The 23,771-nt window shown below is 44.6% G+C and overlaps 1 protein-coding gene across 1 annotated transcript in view; it reads right to left on the reverse strand.

Annotated features, from left to right (window-relative positions):
• The window catches only part of LOC122801255 (serine-rich adhesin for platelets-like), a 1,296,546-nt gene that overhangs the window by 1,177,790 nt on the left and 94,985 nt on the right, over window positions 1-23,771 (reverse strand). The window lies entirely within an intron of this gene.

Below are 23,771 nucleotides of genomic sequence, written 5' to 3' on the forward strand. Positions count from 1 at the left end.
ATCTCCTAGTAAAGGTCGCTGACGAGAACATCCACTTCCCGTACCTGTCCATCGACCTAGACTCCTTATTAGGAGGATGAACAGGCACCGAAGGATCAGCTAACTCCTTCTTAGTAGCCGCAGCCACCACCATAGCATCAACAGAGACGCCTCTGGTCAGAAATTCTTTATCCTTGGGGGCCATGATGAACTTTGATGGTCTCCTGGGGGTGGGTTCCACTGAGTCAGGAGCCGCCCAAGCCTTCTTTGCCACCACTTGCATAAGGGGGTCAAAGGGAGGGGACACCCAGGAGGTGGAAGGGCGAGAGCCAAATGCCTCAAGATACACTGATTCATCCTCTGAAGGGTTGAGGGATGGCCAATTCCCCCTCTGTTTTAAGATTTCAAGGATGTCTACAAAGGAGACATCTTCAGAGGGGGAACGAGGGGAACCTTCAGAATCCTCTAAATCAGTGTCAGAGGTGACAGACTCAGGGGAGTCAATGTGCTTCCTCTTGCACTGCCTCTTCCTAGGGGGCTCTCCTACAGGGTCAGGAGAGGCCTCGGAAGAGGAGGAGATCCCCACAGGGGAAACTTGAGGAGCTGGCTCTCTACGGTCGGGGATGAGAGAGTGAGTAGAAATCACCAGAGGCACCATAAGGGGAGGGGCAGAAAGAACCGACTGTGGAGTTGAACCTGGTTCCAACACGCTCCTCATGACCTCGAAGTCACCCCTGTCAGGCAGAGCCGGAGGTCTCCGTTCCGAAAAACTGGAAACCTCCCCCGGCACCGACAGTGATGGCTCCGTGGCCGATGTCAGAGCCGAACTCATCAGCGCCGAAGCACCGAGAGGGAGAGCGGGGTCGGACAAGGGTCCGATGCAACTCGCCCCCTCGGAGCCGATGAGGGAAGTCCGGCGCCGAGATTCTTCCAAGGAAGACATCGGAGCCGACGAGGGAACCGAAGACAAAGGTATCGGTTCCGAAGCTACCACAGTCTCAGGTCCGAGCCGCCCTGGCTCCGAACTCAAAGGAATCAGAGGAGGAATTTGAGTGATAGGAGTAGGTCTCGACTGTTGAGTCAGACTTTGAAGCATCTGGGCTAATGCCTCGGACTTAAGAAGTCGACTCACTACTCTCTGAAGGTCATGGTCCGATAACCTGGAAGACCTAGAAGAGTGGGATCTATGGCTCCGTTCAGACAGCAAGGGTGATGCTGGAGCCGAATGAATGGAGCCAATAGATGGAGATCGGAACCTTTTTCTAGATGTCTGTTCCAATAAAATAATTGGAGCCGACAGAGTAATGTCTTCCTCGGCTCCGGCCGGAGCCGAGGACACCGTAGGGGCTTGTATTCGAGATTCATCGGCTCTGGCTGGAGCTGATGTTCGAATAGCTTTAGGGCCTCCAGAAGATGGCTCAGATGCTGGAGCCGAAGGTCTGGAAGACTTAGAGGGTTTCCCCGATGACTGAGTCGAGGGACCCTCAGGCTTAAGTAAGCCCCTTAAAATAAGTTTATTTTTTCGCTCCTGCAGGACTCTAGGGCTGAAGCCATGGCAAACAGCACATGAGTCCTGCAGGTGCAAAGGTCCCAGGCAGTACACACAAGAAGGGAGCCTAAAGCTGGTGGAACTAGCTCTCGAGCTTTTAGAGTGGCCGAGTCGGAGGTGAGGATCGGCTCCGAACCCATCCAGCAAGAATGAAGGCGAGATTGACAACTTAACATCGTTATTTATCAGGGAATGCAAACGCTTCCATCGTCCTACTCAAAATCCCAGCTTACTCTACTGAATGCTTTCCTGCATCAAGATCCACCAACAGCAGCTGTATGTTCTGAAATTCTGCTTCCCTCTGGATCATCATTGCTCTATTAATGTTGCCAAATGCCAGCCCTCTACAAAGCCACACTGATCCATATCAAATTTTGACAACACCTTTGCCATTCTTTTAGTTAATACAGATGCACACACTCAGCTGGCCATTTTTTTTGGTTTAAATTTTACCACATATAAAAGTGCAGAATGTGAAGTATTTAATGGTGTATGATCATCCTCTACTTGTGGAGAATTCATAGGGCTGTTTTCATCAAGGTACATTACAGATCTGCTAGTTCCTCCTCTGCCCTCAAAAAATGGATCAGCTCCTCTGAAAGCAAGGAACAGAAACCACCGACCACTGAATAGAAATGGCACATAAAGCAAAAAACATTATCAAAACAAAGGTCAACCATTTGAATGCAGATAAATTGTCCCTGATCAGCTCAGACAATGAATACTCCTACCAATAAAAGCTCTGAGGAGAAGGAAAATGCCTCCAACCACTAGAAGCCAACAGCTCAGAGAAGGAGAAAACATTTTTAACTATCAGATCAGATGTGCAAGTGGGGCATTTTATGCCTATCGTACAACAAAAGCAGAGGAGGTAAAACAGTCACATATTTTGGGGATAGGCAAGTGACCCTTACAGGAGAAGGACAGACTCACAAGATCCAAAGCTAAATTATGAAAAGCTGAAATCAAGTCCTGCAATGCAATAATGAAATCTTGCTGTCCATCACCTATCTACCAGATGAATAAGTTTTAAGTCTAAAAGTCTGTAGGAGAGATTAAAGGAGTAGCAGTCTGAAAGGGCATATGTGAACCAGCTCAGTCCTCAAAGATGAGCAGACTTCAGCTTGGAGGAAGTATGGTGAGATGAACTTTTGTTAAAGGCATGCTTCAGACGTAAGCTCAAGAGTGAGCCAGGACAGCATTACACCCTGGACCTTCCTGTCAAACAGTTCTTGTTAAGTTTGAGGACTACAGCTGCAGTCCTCTGAAATGCAATACAAAACAGCAAAAAATTGATTTTTTTTATATTACATATATATATATATATATATATATATATATATATATATATATATATATATATATATGTATATAAATATATATATATATATATATATATATACACACATATATACACACACACACACACACACACACACACACACACCGTCTGTGGTTGTGGAACCTTGGAGTTTGTAAGGCAAACACCTTCACCATTAGGCCACTCTCCCAACTATTCCCTTTACTTTGAAGTAGGGCTTAGAGATACTGCATGCAAGTAGTGGGGGTGCTGCAGTGTGGCATCCCATACTGAGGAGTGGAGGATGGATGAAGCCCTCCCAAAAAAAACACACTTTAATGGCACTGCAGTGTGTTTCAACCATTTGCAGTCATTCACATTTTTCACAGTTGTGCATGCTAAAATTACAGGTCTCACACTTTCAAAATAGATTCCTCTCAAAACCTACCCATCACAGCCATCCATAATCAGGAATTGGCAGGATGTCTTACTAGGATTGTTCTCCATCAGTAAAGACTCAGACACTACCACTAAGCTGGAAGGCTAAGAAAGCACTAAAGGCATCCACCGTGGCTTGATTTCCTGCTCTTATCTTTTACATCTCGTGCACCTATCTAAATCTTGAAGGGACACAGCAGTATGTCCCTGTGCTGGCTTAGTCTCCCTCCACTGCTGCCACCAATCAATTCATGGATACTTGGACTGTATTTAAGTGTCAACTCCACCAGGCTTCAAAATCTATCTCCAGTCCCAAGTAACGCAGGCAGTTCCTTCAAGTCCGGAGTCCAAAGATGACCACCAAAGAAAAAACATTGTGTACTTACCATAACATTCAATCTGTGTTGTCCATTTTCATTTATTTGACCTGTGGGTCCAGTTCTGAGCATCAGAACTGACTCAGCCATTACTTAGCTCGCAAAGACCAAAAACTCTCAAGCTATACCCTAACCCATAATGCTCCTCTCCCATTTACCTCAGATCGAGTTTGCAGAAAGGACAGAAAAGAATAAACACTGGGTAAGCCTTTAAACAAACCATATCTGGAGTCATATGACAAAAATCCCTAGTAGGACGGGTCATTACCCGCTCCACCAAAGGAGCTTCATGGTCGAGGGAAAGCAAAGGAGAGAGGGGAGTAAAGGATAAATGAAAATGGACAACACAGGTGGAAAGTTATGGTGAGTACATAACTTCTTTATCTGCTGTTGTCAATTTTCATTTGATCCTTGATCTGTGGTCAGAGTCCCTAGCTATCACAGATCTAGGAAGGACTCAAGGAAGAATATTCCTTAGCACCACAGAACCAAAAGATGCTCTTCCCCTCAAGACCAGATCTACTTTGTAGTGAGAGATAAAGGTATGGGGAGAAGTCCCAAGTTGCTGCTGCACAGATGTCATCTAGGGAAGCTCTCACTTGAAAGGACTATTGAAGAAGCTACAACTCTTGTAGAGTGTGTCTTTATAGGCCTACACAATTTTAATTTCCTTCTTTCATAGATATAGGTAATACAATTTTTAAGCCATTTGGCTAATGTTACTTTGTTCATTGATTGACCAAGTTTTGTAGAAGAAAAGGACACAAATAGTTGGTCTGACTTTCTAAAATTTTTTGTTCTGTGTAGACAGAGGCGTAATCATCTATGAACATCCAACAAATGTAAGAAGTATTCCCCTTTATCAGCAAAATTTGGAAAATATATAGGCAAGTTAATTGTCTAATTGATATTAGTCTCAGAGGCAATCTTGGGCAAAAAGGAGGGATTAGTTCTTAGTGAAACTATGTCTTTATGAAAAAGTAAGGTGGTTTATATGAATTTACAAAATTCTTCTAACAGATGTAATTGCCACCAAGAAGTGGGTTTTCCTTAAAAAATTTTAAATCGCAATCAGCTGAAGGTTCAGAAGGAGGCTGAATAATGAACTGTAATACTAGGTTGATTTCCTACGGATGAGTAGATCCTTGTAGGGAGGTTTTAACAAAAGCATCCCTTTCAAGAAAGCTTTGCACAATCTATGGGAAATCGAGGTTGATCCTTCAATACCATTATGGAAGTTAGATACTGGTGCCAGCTGGACTTTGTCCGTTGACTGGGAAGTGCCTGAGTTGAAAAGAGAAGATAAAAATTTCAGTATCTTATCGACAGGAGCTGAAAAGGGGTGCAAATTGTTGGCATGAGCCCAGATGGCAAATCTTTTCCACATACTGTCAAAGTTTGCATGTGGCTGGCTTATGCGAGGCTAAAAGGATGTAACACACCAGGGAAGAAAGAGTAGGAAGCCTGGCTGTCAATTTGAGGAGTTGAATGTTTGGGTGGGTTAGTCCCTCTGGGTGGAACAGGTCCAGGATCCATGACTGTTGAATTAGATAAGACCAAAGAAGGGTAAACCATATCTGTCAAGGCCAAAAGGGAGCAATGAGGATAACCCTGCTGTTCAGCCTGGTTGCTTTCTGAAGGAACTTTGGGATCAGAAGAATGGGGGGAAATGCACATACAAGTCCAGAGGGCCAAGTGTTGAGGAGAGCATCCCTCAGTGGCTCCCCCATAGAGAGGGATTAGGGCAAAGTAGTTGTTGCATTTACTGTTCAAAGAAAAGGCAAAGAGCTCACAGCAAGGCTGGCCCCAATGACAGAATATGTTCTCCACTACTGCTGGATTGAGAGATCAACTCATGAGGCAGCAGAATGCTCCTGCTCAATTTGTCTGCTATCACATTGGAACTCCCCAGAATGAGCATTGCTAACAGAAAGTAGTTGGGAAGAGATTGCCAACTGCCACACTCTGAGTGCTTCTCAACATAGGGGTTAAGATTTGGTTCCTCCTGGTTTGTTGATGTACCAATCCACTGACAATATTGTCCATTTGGATTGCAATCTTCCCCAAGGGAAGGGCAGTGTAGAATGCTTGCCATGCTAGAAGCACTTCCCTTGGTTCTAGGATGTGGATATGTAAGATTGCTTCCATGGGGGACCAAGTGCCTTGGACACAGTCTTCCCAGATACTGTCCCTCACCACCCCATCTGGGAGGCATCCATGGTCACTATAGCCTTGGGTTGTGATGGGACAAACAGGCATCCTAGTACAATGTATTTGGAATGTACCCACCAAGCTAAGCCCTTTTTGCAATGGTTGGTGATCAAAATCAAGTCTGACATGAGTTGATGAAACATAGTCCATTGAGACGCTAGCAGCCATTGTAGAATTCTGATGCAGAATCTCGCTAAGAGAGCTAGGGTTATTGTCACTGCCATAGAGCCTAGTGCTTTCAGAACTAAATGGGCAGCAACTTTCTTGCTGTTGATTAGTTTCAGAACCTGAATTCTGATTTTCTGAACACTAGTGGGAGGAAGAGGGGCTATGGAAGTTTTGGTACTCAGAAGAGTTCCTATGAACTCCAACCTCTGAGCTGGTGTGAGCTTTGATTTGTCATGGTTCACTGTTATTCCTAGTGAAGAGTAAAGCAGAAGAATGTGGTCCCTTTTGAGGATCAGCTGATACTGGGTCAGGACAGTAATGAGACAGTTGTCCAGATAGGGAAACGCCTGTAATCCCTGCAGTCTCAAGTGAGCTGTGAATGCTGCCATGCACTTGGTGAACATCCTGAGAACTGTGACAAGACCAAAGGGCAGGACTCTGAAATGGTAGTAACTGTCTCCCACCCAAAAGTGGAAGAATCTTCTGGATTGTTTTTCCATCTTTATATGGGAGTATGCATCCTGAAGTTCTATATGAGCACATCCAGTCATCCTTTTCCAGAAATGGAAGAATGGACTGTATCATGACCATCCAGAAATTTGTTCAGTATGCAGAGTTCCAAACTTTGTCTGTAGTCCCCTGCCTTTCTGGCACTAAAAAGAATCTTGAGTAGATTCCGGATCCTATTTGGTCTGGTGGGACTTCTTGGATGACCCTGTTTCTTAGCAGGTTTTGAATCTCGGGAACTGCGTGCTCCCTCTGATTGGGTGGAACATCAGGGATTTTCTCGTGAACAGGATGGGGCAGAAAATGGAATAGTGCAACCTTTGGATATAGTCCTCTGCACACAGGAATCCTAAGTAAATTTTAGCCAGGTGTCTTGGTGCAGAGAAAGATGACCCCCAACTGCTTCCAGAGGAAGACAACTGGGCCTCCTTTCAAGAGCATTACAAGGGTTTGCCAGAGAAGGAATCCCTGAAACCCTGGTTTTGTAGACCATTCCTGCAGCGTGGATGGCATCTTCCATTGAAGCTCCCCCCTCTGCCCCTGAGAGAGCTCCCTCTGCATGTATCCTGAAAAGGCCCTTGGGATTTTTTTAACCACATTCCCTGATTACTTCTCCGATTCCTGGAAAAGGATCATTGAGGAATAGAAAAATGTATGACCACAGCAAAAGGGTCTTTGCATCCTTTTCACACCAGTATAGTGCTTCTCACACAGTTGGGCCAAACAGGTAGGATCCATCAAAGGGTGCATTAACGAATGAAGACTTGAATGGTCAATCAGTGAACAAAGTTGCAGAGGTGCATCCAGACATGCCTCCTAATGGTGATGCCTGCACCCGCTGCCCTTGTAGTCCCTTTGGCTGCATGAGTGATGAGACTCATGGACGAGTTAGACACAGACTCTAAACTGGCCAACTAGGAAGCCACCTTTTTCTGGACTTGCTCAGAAACTGCTCCTGCTAGGGTATCTGATAAATCTTTGAGCAGATCTCTTTGAAGTCTGGTAAAATGTGCCAGAAAATTCAAAGACCTAAGATAGAAGGTTGATAAGGCACAAACCCGCTTTCCAAACCTATCCATCACCCGAGACTCTCTGTTGGGTGGATGGATAGAGGAACTCTTCTCAGCCAGTTCATTCTTCATGGCCGATGCCATGACCATGGCATCAACTGGTAGTCCTTTTGCCCAAAAGGGTTTGTCTTCAGGTGCTGATAAGATTTTGTCTGGCTTCCTGGGATTGGGTTCTACAGTGTCAGGAGCCTTCCATGCCTGCTGAGCAATCAATTGTATCAGATCATCAGCTGGCAGAGTCACCCAAAAGGTAGAGGGTCAGGAGCTGAAAAGCCTGCAGGTACACTTACTCCTCAGGAGAGGGATTTGGGGACTTTCAGTCACCACTTTGGTTTAATATTTCCAGGATATTTCCAAAGACATCATCAGGGGGTGACTTTGGGAATCCCTCCCTTTCATCAAAATCATTGTCCTCTGTGACTAGTTCCTCAGGGGAATCCAAGTGTTTTCTTCTTTTTAGGTACCTCCTCAGTGTGGTGTTCTGGGGAGATATCAGAAGAGGACAGACGCAATCTCTGTGGGTCCTGAGGCTCATGAGGTTTTGGTTTCCCCTGTCCAAGCAGGAGTGCTGGCTGAATATCTGGATGAGGAGACAAAAGAGGAATAGCCTGTGAAGACAAAGGGAACAACCATTTGACAACATAGGTCAGGGCTCCTTCCATGGCCTCAAAAGCTGGACCCCCCAAAGAGGGAAGGGAGCCCATAGCAGAGAAGGACAATGTCAGGAAACAGGTCACTCCCTGCTCCAACGAGACAGCTACTGAGACAGAGGCCAGAGCTGAGCTGCTCCATGCTGAAGCTCTGAGGGAGAGAGGGCTCTGAAAAAACAAATGGCTGAATCTAACCTGTCTGAGCTGACAGGGCAGCTATGGCTTCAAGATGTCTCCAGTTCCTAGTGGACCAAAGACCTCAGAGCAGAAAAAAATCATACCTAGAACCAATACAGTCAGCTCCAGAAGATTCAAAGCCAATAACTCCGAAACTTTTCAGCAAAGTCAGAGGAGAAACAAAGGGTGGTGAGGAGGAACAAAGGGTGGTGTCAAGAAAGGCTCTACTCACAAGCCTAGAGGGGTTGGTGCTGAAGAAACAGCTAACATCCCCCTTGCACAGAGAATTTTATTCACCAGCCTCTCCACGTTGTCTTCTTTTAAACTTTTGGTGGAGTGTGTACACATCACCAAGGGAAACCTAGGTCTTTCAAGGAAGGAAGAAGGTAATCTCCAAGAAAGGGTCACTGGACAGAGCTCAGTCCTGGGCATAGGTATGAAGATTTCATCCCGTCAGTCCTGATCAAAGGTATAAAGGTTTCATCCCGTTTAGATGCCAGAGCAGAAGTGGTTGGAACAGATGAAAGAGGACAGATCTTGGGACCTCTGTGCCAAGGAATCCAAAATAATCTTTGCTGAAGGTTTTGGTGTTGAAACAGGCCTAGTCAGAGCCAAAAAGGGCCTCGGTACAAAAGCCTTTGGATAAGAGGTCAGACTGTTCAGATGCTAAAAGAGCAGCCGACTGATTTTTTTTTTTTGTTGGTGGTGCTGCAAGAGTACTCAGCACTGACTAACTTTTTTTCTTGGGTTTCTCCATGGTCTTGGAAGAAGACGGTGACAACAGAGAAGATACATCGGTCTTGGCTTTTTCTACTCCAGATAAGGCCTCATTAAAGGCAGAGAGTAGCAAACCCTTCAGGATTAACTTCTTTTGTCTTTCAGTGAGGGCCCCATGGCTAAAACTGTAGCAGATCAAACAGTCCTCTTGTAAAAGAAGAGGACCTAAGCAGATAACGCAGAGATGATGAGCATCAGAAGTCAGAATTTTGTGATTGCACTTCTGACATTTCTTGAACTCTGCTGGAAGTTTAGGCTTGTCTACCATAATTGAAAGCAAAAAATAGAAACCACAATCACTCGCTCACACTTTCCAGACAGGAAACTGTCGAACAAATACCCAAAAGGAGACAGCAATGTTTTTTTTCCTGTTAAATAAAAGGAGGACTATCAACAATGATAGTAGAAATACATAACAGTGTAGAAGGAAGAAAGGAAGGAAGAATGAGTGGACTATCAATGACAACAGTGAGAAATGCACCAAAGTGTATGGGCAGGGAAAAAATAAAGAGAACAGAAGCTAAATTGAGATTGAAAAGGGTTAAGGAGAAAATGCAAGTAAAAATGATTTACTAGAGAAAAAAACACTAAAGAATGAATATGCTTGAGAGCAGTTGGTGAATGCCTGTCGACAAAAATGGCAAATGAGATCAGAGATAAATGGGAGAGGAGTATTACGGGTAAGTCTATAGCTTGAGAGTTTTTGGTCTTTGAGAGCTGTAAGTAACAGCAGAGTCAGTTCTGATGCTCGGAACCAGACTCACAGGTCAAGGATGAAATGAAAATAAACATCAGAACAAAAATGTATAGACTTACCATAATTCTGAATTTTGTTATCCTTCTCAACCAGTCTTTGCTGATGAGCTACCCCCCATGGCAAATCCAAGTCAGCACCTTTTCAAATAGATGCTTCTCCAGCTTTCAAGCTTGTCCTCCTCCCATAATGCAGTGGGCTCCTAGGGTTCCACAGAGTCTGTAGCCATCCAACACCATGGTGCTAAGGAAGCATGGAGAAAGGAGTTGTGTTTTTGTTTACCAGGTCCATCCAGGAAGGACAGTGACAATTTAGAAGGGGAATTACTAGAGGGCTGTTAAGGCAGATGGAGGAGGACAATAAGGACCCATCATTTTGGAAAGCACTTAAATGTTTGTATTCTATACCATCCTCTCCATCTGCCACAACTGTGACAGACTCCAAAGATTTATTCCTGGGTGGCATCATGGCAGGATACTTCAGAGGACAGTATAATCAAAGATCTCACTAGGACATCAACTTTATCATGTTTGACAGAAAGATATACGTTGTCAACCACATTGCTGAACCACAAATATGTAATTTACAGTAGAATTTTTGACAATACCATTGAAGTAGAGATTTATCATGTGGAATGTGTCTTTGGTTAAGCACTCAGACGTTTCTTATGCAGAGAATAAATGAAGGTGATACAACTGGATTGCTATTTGGAGAGAGACTCTGAAAAAAAAAAAAGAAATGATGTGCTCAGCATAAAGTTCCATCTGCGTTGCCCATTTTCATTCAACTGTTGGGTTCGGATCCAAACCTTGGATCCAACTTGGCTGTTACTAAAGCTCATGGTAACTAAAAAGCTCAAACTTCTCTTTTACCTGGAGCTCAATCATAAAGGACAGTGGTGTGCTCAGAATGTCTTATTCTTCTAGAAGTTTGTTGAAATAAGGGATCGGGGTTGGTGGGCAGGAGGTTGAGGAAGAATGAAAATGGACAACAAAGATGAAACATTATGGTGAGTACATAACTTCTTTATCTGATGTTGCCAATTTTTATTCTATCCTCACCTATTGGGAGAGAGTCCCCAGCTACTTAGAAGCCCTGGGTGGACTCAAGGACAGTCCTGAGTACAGTTGAGCCAAAAAGCTGCTCTGCTCCTCGAGACCAGATATAATTTATAATGGTATAAAGGTATGAGGATTCACCCAGCTGCACATGTCATCCATGAAAGCTCTGGATAGAAAGACTGAAGAAGCTGGCATGGACCTAGTTGAATGGGCCCTCACAGGTTTTGGTAAGATTAGACTTGGTTTAAGATAAACAAAATACAATGTCAGCCATCTGGCTAGAGTTTGCCAATGGCTTTCCAAATTTCAAATATACAAAACAAACAATTGGTCTGTCTTTCTGATTTCTTTTGTCCTATGTAAATAAAAATGTAATTATCTGTGAACATCCAATAAATACAACATATATTTGCCTTCATTTGCAAAGTTAGGAACGAATACTGGCAATCCTGGGCTAACAGAGAATCAAAAGATGGCCTTGTAAAACTTCCTCTGAATGAGTCTACCACCAGAGATCTCTTGCATGCTTGGGTGATCCTTATTTGTGTTGACATGCACTGGTGAAGTATGGACCATCGTGTTCCAAGCATCCACTGAAGAATTCTCATATGAAACTTGCTAGTGGAACTACAATTATGGCAGCTGATACTGACCCCAAAACTTAGTGGATCAACTGGGCTGAAACACTGCTACTACGGATTATTCTCCTGACTTGGCATCTTATATTCTGCATTCATGATAGACGAAGAGAAGCTGTCACAGTTGTATTGAAATGTGCTCCTAAGAATTCTAAACTTTGAGTTGGTTGTAGACGAGACCTGTCATAATTTATGGTTATCCCCAGATGAGAACAAATCTGAAGTACCTGATCTGCTGCTCTTATTAATAGATGCCTGGTCAGGGTGGTAATGAGCCAGTCATCTAGATATGGAAACGCCCGGAATCCCTGCAGTCTCAAGTGAGCTACTACTGCCATGTATTTGGTAAACACCTTGAGGGCTGTGGTGAGGAATCTCTAGACCCCTGATTTTGTGACCCTCCTCTGCTGCAGGGGTGTTGTTGCCCATTTGAGTTCCCCCCCCCTCCCACTGCCCCTAGGGAAACTTTCTCCGCCTATGTCCTGGAAAAGACCCTGGGACTTTTTGAACTATATATTTTGACCACCTTGTTGATTTCTAGAAAAGGATATTTGAGGGGTCGAAAAATGTATGCCCACTGCAGAGAGGATCTTTCCATCCTTCTCATACCTGAAAAATGTGTACTTTATTTTGGGGCCAAACAAAGAACTGCTGTCAAAAGGAGCACTGATGAAGGAAGACTTGAAGGGCTCGATAAAATCATATAAGCACATCCAGACATGCCTCCTAATGGATATGCCTGAACCCACTGCCCTTGAAGCACCTTTGGCTGCATGTGAGATAAGCCTGGATGAATTTGAAATGGATTGGATGGTAGCCAACTGAGAGGCCACAGACAATTAGGCCTCAGCAGTAATGGCCCCTGAAAAGGAATTTGAAAGTTCCTTGACCAAGTCCCTTTGCAACCTAGTAAAATGTGCCAAATAGTTCAGCGCCTAAAAGCAAAGGTTGCTGAAGCATAGACACACTTCCCAAATCCCTGTCCATTGCCCTAGACTCCCTGTTAGGGGGATGAACAGAGGAACTTTGTTCAGCAAGTTCCTTCTTGGTGGCCACCACCATGACCATGACATCCACGGGCACGCGCTTACCCCAAAATGCCTTTCTACAGGTGAAGCCAAAATCCTATCTGGCCTGTTAGGTATTAAGTCAGCTGAGTCAGGCTCCTTCCACGCCCACTGAGAAACCAAATCAATGAGCTCATCAGTGGGCGGAGTAACCCAGGAGGTGGATGGGCCAGCTCCAAAGGCCTCTAGAAATGATGACTTCTCTGATGAAGAGTTGCTGGGTGTCCAACCACCTCTCTGTTTCAGGATCTCAAGGATGTCTCCAAATGAAATGTCTTCTGGAGGTGGTCATGGAGACCCTTCATCCTCGTCAAACTCCATATCCTCAGTGAGAGACTCCTGTTGAGAGTCCAAGTGCCTCCTCTTGCACCTTCACTTCTTAGAGACTTCCTCAGTGGGATCTTTCGGGGAAGTGTCAGAAGAGACTAAGAAACCCTGCTGGGTAGTCCAGAGGTCTCAAGCAGGCTGTCCCCTGTGTCATCGAATGAGGAGGCTTCAAGCACAGATACATCTAGTAGCTGGACTTGAGATTAGAGGGGTATGGATCAGTCAGTCCTGTCAGAGCAGAGAATACCCTCTTCACAGCCTTGAAGGCAGACTGCCCTGGAGAAGGATAAGAATCTGGCATCGAGAAGGCAGGCTTCTAGACCATTGTCTTCTCTTGCTTCAAAAGCAATCTCCCCAATGAGGAAGTCAGAGCCCCAAGGTACAGAGACAGCTCTGATATCTTTGGAGTCAATCCCAGTACCTCAGATCAGACAAGTAAGCTTTGGTTCAGAGTCCTCCAGATCCAAAGATTTCTGAAATGGGGCACTCAGAGTTACCTTCAGATCCAAGCCAGACTGAACCAAAGACTCAGATCTAGGAACTCTGAAGCAAACAAAGGGATCAGAGATGAAGTCTGAGGTGGTGAATTGGTCGATGTATAGGCCTCCTGACCCGAAATGGTAGGTACCAGTAATACACACATCTGGACCTGCACCGAGAGAAACTTTTTCAACATCTGATTCACATCATCTTCAATGAAATTTCTGGATGAACAAGATGAGGCCAGGGAAGGTGACTTTGTGTAGCACCTTTGCATAAAGGGGAAAGGGAGCCTGGAAGGCACTGGATCAACAGAGGAAGAATATTGGGTCCTTGGCAAGACAACAGAATCTAGACCAGTCGAACCAAGGATGTAGGATCCATTAACATCTTTCCTTGGATCCAAATGGGAAGAGGTTTGAGACCTCCTTGAATCCGATTTAGACCTCTTCCTGGAAGGCTCAGAAGATGAAGCCAAAGAGGTGGATGGAATCAGAGACTTCGACTCCTTAGACTTTGGTTTGGGGGATTGAGCCCCAGTGATAGCCTCACTGAAAAAAGATGTGACACCCGTGCACTGGCCCAGTAAGCAAGGAGCCTCAATCCTCACCACTAGCACCAGTGACAGGCATTCACAATGGGAGGATAACAATTACACACACAGTAAAGCACAATTTCCCTTAAGAGCACACAGAGATCACAGTCAGTCTGGGGCTGGTTTCTCCCCAAATCCCCAATAAGATTCCCCACTGGCACAGCTATAGGATACAGATCTCAGCCAAGTGGTCAAGCCAAAACCTCCAGCACCCTCTCTGTCCAACCAGTGCTTCATGTCCCTGCCCAAGTAGCTTGCACACACACACACACACACACACACACACACACACACACACACACACACACACACACACACACACACACTTTGAGATATGAATTATATACAAACACACAGACACTTTTGGGGAAGGCTGGCACAGGTTCTCCAGCTATGCCCCCTTCTGCCCAGACTATAACGTAATACCAACTGCCACCAACCACCCTTATCAGCTACTATAAAGGTCCTTGCCAAAGTGTGTCCAATTCTACTGTCCAATGTTATTATCCAATTGATAAGTATGACTAAGACTTTTAGGCTATTTAGGAGTAGCCTATACACAGTGTCACCAAATACATGAAAATACTCTTAAGAGCTTAAATATCTCTACACATAAACCAGCCACAAAGGTGGAGCCACAACAGACCCCAGGAACTATCGCCCTATAAGCCTGACTAGCTTGGTCTGCAAAGCTATGGAGCGCATCATCATTGATCTCATTAATAGAGACAATGGAAACCTCCAAACACTGGATCCTACCCATTTTGGCTTTGTTAAGGGCAGATCATGCCTCCTAAACCTGGTGGACTTCTTTGAGACGGTTACCAAGGCTATAAATGAGGGAAAGGTGGTCCACACAGCTTACCTAGACCTCGCAAAGGCCTTCGACACCATTCCCCACTCAGGTATTATAGACAAGCTCACCAGCCTGAACATAAACCCCTACATCACGAGATGGGTTGCCAACTGGCTCACAGACAGAACCCACATGGTAAGAGTTGCAGGAGCTAGGTCTGACTCTAAACCAGTTACAAGTGGCATTCCCCAGGGCTCAGTCCTAGGACCCCTCCTGTTTGGCATATACTTCTCAGAGGTATAGGCAAACACAGGAGGACTATGGCTGACCAAGTTCACAGATGATTGCAAACTAGGGCCTATAATTGACTCTCCGGCTGACACAGACATCCTCCAAAAGGGTCTCACTGAAACAGATACCCGGTGTCAAAACCATGGCCTCAAGCTAAATGCCAAAAAGTGCATGATCATCCCCTTTGGAAAAAACAAAGTACCCACAAACTACCACATAGGTGGTAGCCCCCTAAATACAGAAGATGTAATAAGGGATCTGGGGACCCAAGTAGATAGTAACCTCTCCTTTGATAATCAGATTGCCAAAGTGGTTAGAAAATCCTTCTATGTGGCCCACCTAATCGCAAAAGGGTTTGCATCCAGATCGAAAGAGGTCACTCATCAGACCCATCATAGAGTACAATGCCCCATTTGGGATGTGCCTTACAAGACACCTGCAACAACTGGAAAGACCACAGAAGTACCTCACCAAGAGGATCACTGGCCTCAAGCAAATGCCCTATGCAGCTCGACTGAAGAAACTCCAGCTGTACTCGGTTGCATGCCGCCTAGTCAGAGGTGATCTCTGTCTGACATACAAGGCCATGTCCAACCCAGAATTGATGGACATGCTCCACCTAAAGAAAACCATATCCCCAAAACCATATTGAGCCACACACTCCAGGGATCTAAACCTCACCACAACAATAAATAGGACGTGCTGGAGGGATAGATTCCTTTCCCAGAGACTTCCCATGCTCTGGAACAAGATTCCAATCTACATTAGGCAGAGCTCCTTGCTAACCCTCTTCAAGAGAAACCTTGACGAGTGGATGGGAAACAGAAAGTTTACCCCAGGCATCACTTCAATGGCTCTGCTGGACAGAGGCACAGGGAACTAATCTAAGAGGGCAGTGAAAGCCAACACATTCCGGCTAGGCTTATAAATGCCTTCGGGCAGATAGCCTAGTACCTACCTATAAACAAGACACTACTTGTCAATTCAACACAGTGACAGAGTTCAGAAATCACAAGGAATATTTTAAAACAACATTGCAGGACAGTCTGACATAAATATAGAAAACAGCTAGACTAATCTGGCTATATTACTATCTATCGCTAAGAGAAATCACTGTTCTAAATAAACTATTTACAGAGCAAAGCAAGTGCCGGTGAGTTGTTGGCAGATCCAGAGCAAAATATAAAATGCTATTCTTACTTTCTGAGATAGCCTTTAAATTGATAATACACATTACTGCTGAGTCATTTCAGATTACATCACTCTTGTTACCGCTACATAAGTTCCCAGGCTCACAGAACTTAAAATTTAACATTTCTTTTTGTACTCTGCACCTGCCAGGAAGTTGCAGCAATAAAAGACACTTTACATGTGAAACCTAGTAATTATCTCCGTCTTAAAAACAACAGAAAGAATTTCTAGCTGCAGACATCCTGCCTCCGAGCTTGAGATCAAACACAGTTCTAAAATCCTTTACTTATCAGCTTTCTTCCAGCAGGGTGCACTGTGGTTACATTTTTGAAGCTCATAACACAGTTTTCTCACATCTGTGAAACAAGTCTGTGGATCATATTAATATTTACAAGGACATAGAATTATTTAAAAAATTCTATTTAGCTAGGTTGGCAGCCTTCACAAACCCCACACCCTACCCCCAGAGAACTCAAGACAGTCTTTCAAGTGACCTTGAGAAACGTTGCTTGAAAGGGTTGAGTCTATCTAGGTATACCTTACCCCATTCCCTGTCTTGACAGCCCACCTGCATTGGCATTCCTAATCCCCATAATGTGCTGCACTGGCATATCATATGCTTGCAACCCTAGGCTCCACCTTAGTAACTTGGCATTTTGCTGGCTGGCTTGATTTAACCATGTTAGGGATTATGATCTGTAACTACAGTGAATTTCCTACCATACATATAAGACGGAAGTTTCTGCAGTGCCCACACTGTGGCTAGACATTCCTCTTCTACAGCTGCATAGCATTCCTCTCAGGGTTGACCTCCTACGACTGAGATAAACCACTGGATGCACTTCTCCCTCTGAAGAAATCTGGCTAAGTACAGCCCCAACCCCATGGTTCAAAGCATCCACCTGCAGAACAAATTATTTGCTGTAATCTGGACTGGCTAACACAAGGGGTCCTCCCAAAGCTTCTTTAAGCTTCTGGAATGCCTGGTCACATGCTGTGGTTCCACACTACCTTATCTGGCCTGTTTTCCTTGTCAGGTCTGTGAGGGAAGCAGTTATGGTACTATAACTGGGTACAAACTTTCTGTAGTACCCTCCTGTCCCTAAGAATACCCTCACCTGCTTTTTGGTAACAGGTGTAGGCCATGCCTGAATGGCTTCCACTTTGGCAGGTTCTGGCCTGATCTTACCACTCTCCACTCTATGTCCCAAGTAGGAGACCTCTGCCATACCCACATGACATTTGCTGGGCTTAATGGTCAATCCTGCCCTCTGTAGTCTGCCCAGCACCTCCCTGACATGCTGAAGGTGCTCTTGCCAGGAGTGGCTGAAGATGGCAATATCATCTAGGTAAGCAAGAGCAAACCCTCCTGCTCCTGCTAGGATATGATCTACCAGCCTCTGGAAAGTTGCTGGGGCATTTCTCACCCCAAAGGGCATAGTTATGCATTTATACAAGCCAAAAGGAGTCACAAAGGCTGACCTCTCTCTAGCACTGAGAGTCAAGGGCACTTGCCAGTAACCCTTGGTAAGATCAATGGTGGTAAGATACACATCCAGCTGCTCTAGGGCTTCATCTGTCCTAGGCATGGGATAAGTGTCTGACTCTGTGACTAATTTCCTGTAGTCCACACCAAACCTTGTGCTGCCATCTTTCTTTGGCATCAGCACCACTAGGGAGGCCCAGGGACTGTTGGACTCTTGAAATACCTCTAGTTCCAACATTTTCTGCATCTCCTCCCTCAAAGTCTGTTTGACTCCCTTAGGCACCTTATAAGGAGACAGTGAACATGTCCCCAAACTCCTGTAACACTGCTCAGATTTCTCGACCCTGGGTGGGAGACAGCTGCTGGGACATTGCTACCCCTTCCACTGAGGTGTCAGTACAAGCCTCACTGAGGAGGGTCAGTCACCAGACCTCCCTCAGACTCTTGCTGCAATCCACTGCAAACCGCCCCATCATGGTAAGGTTTCATCATGTTAACATGGTACAATTTCTGCCCCTGCCTTCTGCCTAGCAGTTCTACCATGTGGTTAACATTACTGACCATCCATACCACCTTGTAGGGTCCTTCCCAAGCTGTCTGCAGCTTGTTGTGTCCGACAGGAATAAGAACCATTACCTGCTGCCCTATAGCATACTCACTAGCTGAAGCATTCCTGTCATACCAGACCTTTTTCTGCTGTTGGGCTTCTGCCAGGTTCTCCTGGGCCAAGTCCATGAGTACCCTGAGCCTTGTCCTGAGGTTTAGGATATATGCCACAACAGACTCCTTGCGAGAGTCACACTCACCTTCCCATTCATCTCAAATTAAATCTAGAGGTCCTCTCAACCTATGCCTATACAGCAACTCAAAGGGTGAAAAACCCATAGATTCCTAGGGATCCTCTCTGTAAGCAAACAGATGGGGCAAATAAACTCTTGACTCTTAAACTGGTCTGTAAATGTCCATTGCATGGACTTGAATGTAGAGTTTAACCTCTCAAGAAAACAATTAGTCTGGGGATGGGTAGGGGGTGGTCTTTAGGTACTTCACTCCACAGTACTTCCACAGACAAGTCAGTAGGTCTGACACGAAATTGGCACCTCTGCCAGTCAGTACTTCTTTTGGGAAACCAACCCTGCTGAAAATCTCTAACAAAGCATTTGCCACCTATTCTGCCTCATTGGAGGACAAAGCCACTTCCTCAGGGTATCTTGTAACATAATCTACTACCACTAGGATATACCTTTTCCCTGAGGAACTTGGGGTACTCAGAGGCACCACAATATCCATCTCTGAAAATGGGTCCTCAATCACAGGCAAAAACATCAAAGGAGCTTTCACCTTGTCTCCTGCCTTGCCTACTTTTTGTTACTGCTTACAGGTCCTGCAGTACCCTGTTACATATCTGGAAATTTAAGGTTAATAGAAGTTCTGCATAATACGTCTCTTTGTACATTTTATGCCCATATGACCTGCAAAGGGAATATCATGGGCTAAGCTAGAAGTGCGCAACAGTAGGCTCTAGGCACTACCAACTGCTGTATCCTCTCACCTTCTAGTCCTCCCTCAGGGGTACACTCTCTATACAGTAACCCTTTGTCCAGTATACAGATTCCCCCTTCCCTTGAGAACCAGGTTCCTCACTAGCTACCTGCCTCAGGCCTTGTAATGTAGGGTCTGAGAGCTGAGCCTGTCTCAACTCTCTTTTTGTAACCCTTCCCAGCTCCCCTTCCACAGGAATTCTGGTATCCTCTGACAGTGGTGCCTCACTGTCAGCCTGGGTACTACTACTCACCTCTGCCCTTGCAGTCACTCTGTTCAAGGGACCATCAGTACCCAAAAGCAGCTGTGGCTCACCTTTAGTCTCACTGCTACAGGGTAGCTCCCTCCCTGAAGTAACCACCTCACCAGTCCTGACTTCAAGTGTGCAGTCTGTCTGGGTGTCTCCCAGGCTACCAAACCCAAATGCTTGTCTCCAAGCCTGACTGCGTGCAAATGCATTAACACATGGTACTGCATTATCAAAATCTTTCCCTATCAGTACATCTGCAGGATGGTAGCTTGGTACCCGTTACCTCAAGACAACCTACTATTGGCATTTTGTCCTTCCCACTTACTGACTCTTCCACCTTTTGTTTCCCCACCTTGCCTCTGTGGACATCTATATGTCACATGGCCCCACTGGTTGCATTCAAAACATTTAACCCTAGGTCCTGGACATGTACCTGGACTAGTGGCTTCCCTGCTACTAGAAGATTCTGTTGGGGCTGTCTGAGCTTCCCACCATGGGTTCCCTTAGACCCATGAGCAGCACTGTGTGTCCCTTTCCTGTGCAGGGATGCCCTGCTTGCTAGGTACAGGTCTCCTTTCTTCCCCAACTCATCTAAAGTAGCACATTGTCTATCAGCTAACCAGGTTCTCATGTCCTCAGGCAAAGTGCCAAGGGTTTGTTCCTTCAACAAAAGGTCTGCGAGCCCTTCAAAAGTGGTGACCTGACATCCACTCACTCACCTATGAAAATAAATGCTTAGTTCAGCAACATATTCACACACACTTTCATCTGCCTTGCATCTATGTTCATGAAACGTTTTCCTATAAGCTTCAAGTGTTAGCTTAAAAAATTCTAGCAAACAATTCTTTGCAGCATTATAATTTAAGAAATAATTGTCAGACAGTTTGGAAAGTACATTTACAGCTTTACCATGGAGTAAGGGAGTTAGAAACCATATCCAGAGCCTTTGGTCAACATCATACCGTTTACATACCCTCTCAAACATATGAATGAAACTATCAAAATTATCCCCTCTGTAAACTGTGGAAGAAACTTACTGACCTTTGTTGCTTCTGGGGATCGGTTACTCCCTTCCCCATTACCTCCACGACTCTGGCGAAGAGTCAGCATCTCCTTTTCTCCTTCTTCTCAGCTTCCAGGCGTAGCAGTTTCTCATTCTCCTCAGCCTGCAGATGTCGCAGTTTCTTATTTTCCTCACTCTCTAGATGCCTCAGTCTCTCTGCACCTTTATTTCCAAATGCTTGGCCTCCAACTCAAGTTTCTTTAGCTCCAGATGGATTTTTAAGTCCTCTGTAAAAAGGTTGAGCTGTCCATTCTCTGAGTGCTGTACATCTCCACGGCCAGTCCGATAGTCGTCCTGGTTGCTATTCACTGATACAGCTGCAACTAAAGCTGCAATCATGTCTGCTTTAGTCAGGTTTCTATGCATCAGTCCTTTAAGCCTGGCACATCTCAGCCAACTGGCTCCTTGTCAGCTTGCCATACTCCTCTGCAGACATGCTTGCCTGGTCTCCCTGACTAAGCTAACAAAAGAAATAAAACAGTTGTGATCTGAATTCTGAATGTTCACTGTGTGGCTGATTTAGAGTACAAAAACACCTTCAGTGATCACTGTACACAAGCTACAGGAATTCACTATCCACACCACTACAAGCCAATTAGTACGTAATGTGGCTAACTCACCACTATCAAACCATTAATATTTGATGTGGATATCCGACACCTCCATTTCAGAATCAGCTTATTCTTTCTGTCCACAAGTGTTCTGGGATTAAAATTATGACAGATAGAGCAATCCTCCTGCCGGTGTTGTAAACCCAGGCAATAAATGCAGAGTGTATGGCAATCAGAACTAGACAACTTGTGCCCACACTTCAAGCATTTTTTAAAGCTGAAAGAACCCTTCTCAGCCATACTAAGATAACAACAAAAAACAATACAAGAACAATAAGAGTTTTTTTTTTTATTTTGAAGTGAAAGGTAGAAAGAAAAATATTACCAGTAATGGTACTTAAGGAATACACAAGCATGTAAAAATACCAAAAGTGGGGAAAAAGCTACCAACAATGGTAATGTGGTACACTAACATAAAAAGGTAAGGGATAAGTAACAAAGAAATATACTAGCAATATAAAGATTTTTGAAGAAAAAAATTCCACTTAGCCTAAATAACAATCGAAACTTGAGAGCTAGGCTGACCAAGTTTTACGTGGAAAAGCGGCAAACAAGATCTGAGGTATGTTAGGGGGTGGTGCATTATGGGTAAGGGAGACGCTCAAGAGGTTTTTGGTTATCACCAGCTTTAGTAATGGCCAAAACAGATCCAAGGTTCAGATCCGAACCCAACAGTTGAGGACAGAATGAAAATTGACATCAGATCTTTAAATTTTTAGTCTTGCTGAGAAAAGAGAGTACAAAGGGATTTGGTCTCTGTCTTTATGGAAAACTAGATAATGATAGTTTGCATGATAAAGCATGAACTGGAGATAGTCATCTTGCTGAGGTAATATCTACTGGCAGTAATGTTTTCCAAGTGAGCTGCTTTATTGTACTGTTAGAAGTTCAAATGGTGGAGTGAGAGTTTGTAGTATAAAGTTAAGGTCCAATGAGGGAAGGGGTCCTTGATGAGAGGTCTAAGAAAGAATGTGTCTTTTACAAACACTTTACAAATCTTTCTAGAAGCCAGAGAATCTAAATTGAAGATCTGATGAAAATTTGAAATAGTGGCTAGTTGAGCCTTAATGATTGATTACCTGTGATCCGAATCAAATAAAGTAGCTAAAAACAAGGGAATGGGAGATGAAAATTCCATTTTCTCTTGTATAGTTTTCTTATAGAGAGAGAGGGTTTCTAGGAAGCAGGCAAAAATATGGTAGATAGAGTAAGGTTAATGGCCATCATTGGAACTGGAGAAACCCATGAGGTTAGTCTGAAGGAGTTGAGAGGAGTAGAGGCTAACCGAATTGGTGAGAAAGTAGATCTGGCTAAGGCTCCAGCACCCACTGAGGTCATATTAGGCAAGACTAGAGCACTGGGAACCAAACTTGCCTGGGCCAGAAAGGTGCCCAAGAGAATATTTTTTGCCTTGTACAGAGCAGCTTTCTGCAGGAACTGAAAAAGGGGAAAGACATACAGTGACCAGGTGGCTAAGGATGGACTAGTGCTTCCAAGGATGTTTGTCCATATGCAGGAAAGAGGGTAAAGTATCCACTGCCTTTTGCATTGGTTGGAGAGTCAGATAATCACAGCAAGACTGAAACCAGTAGCAGAAGTTTATGTTTGCTACTGTGGAGTTGAGGAATCATTCATAAGGCATCAGGATGCAGAAAATGAGCCTGTCCATTAATGGTTCGTGTGACCTGGAATTTGCATTGCTTTCAGAAAACACTGATGTCCTCTTGACATTAGCGGTAAGATCTGGTTTCCCCTTGCTTGTTGATTTATCACATAACTGAGGTGTAGTCTTTATGCAATGAAATCAAAATGGGGAAGGCAGGAAGCCCTGCAGTGTCTGTAATAGTAGCAGAACTGTCCTCATCTCCACTGTACTGATGTGAAGTTAATCCTCTTTATGTGAGCACATTCCCTGGACTGTCCTTCCTTTGTGATGCTCACCCCTTTCCAGAGAGAAGGCATCAGTGGTACTGTGGCTGACAAAAGGGATGGAACAAAAGCGCAGCCTGCTTGTACCAGAGGGACTGAATCCACCACTTTGTAGGAGTTTTACAAACCTTGGACAGTCAGATAGGAAACTGGAAACTGGAGATGAGTGGACTGGGACTATTCCTGGAGTACATTTATGTGATATCTGATATAAGGAGCTAGTTTAATAGCATGGCAGAGGGTTGCTATGAGATGCATGGACAGGGGCTGCATTTGATCAGGGCTTTAGATAATGGGAACTGTTTTAAGAGACACCAGCTACCCACTGCCAAATGTTCCTCATGGTAAGACCATAGTTTTTGCAGACTTCTCTGTGAGGAGACCCTAGCTGGGAAACTTCTGTTTTTCAGCCAACAAACTATGCTTCCAAGGACAACAAACAAAGTTGTTTTCAGTACCAATACTTTTTTCAAAATCACACAACACC

This window comes from Protopterus annectens, chromosome 4.part1 (genome assembly GCF_019279795.1).
Source record: "Protopterus annectens isolate FY-2018-M chromosome 4.part1, PAN1.0, whole genome shotgun sequence".
In the NCBI taxonomy this organism is placed as follows: Eukaryota; Metazoa; Chordata; order Ceratodontiformes; family Protopteridae; genus Protopterus; species Protopterus annectens.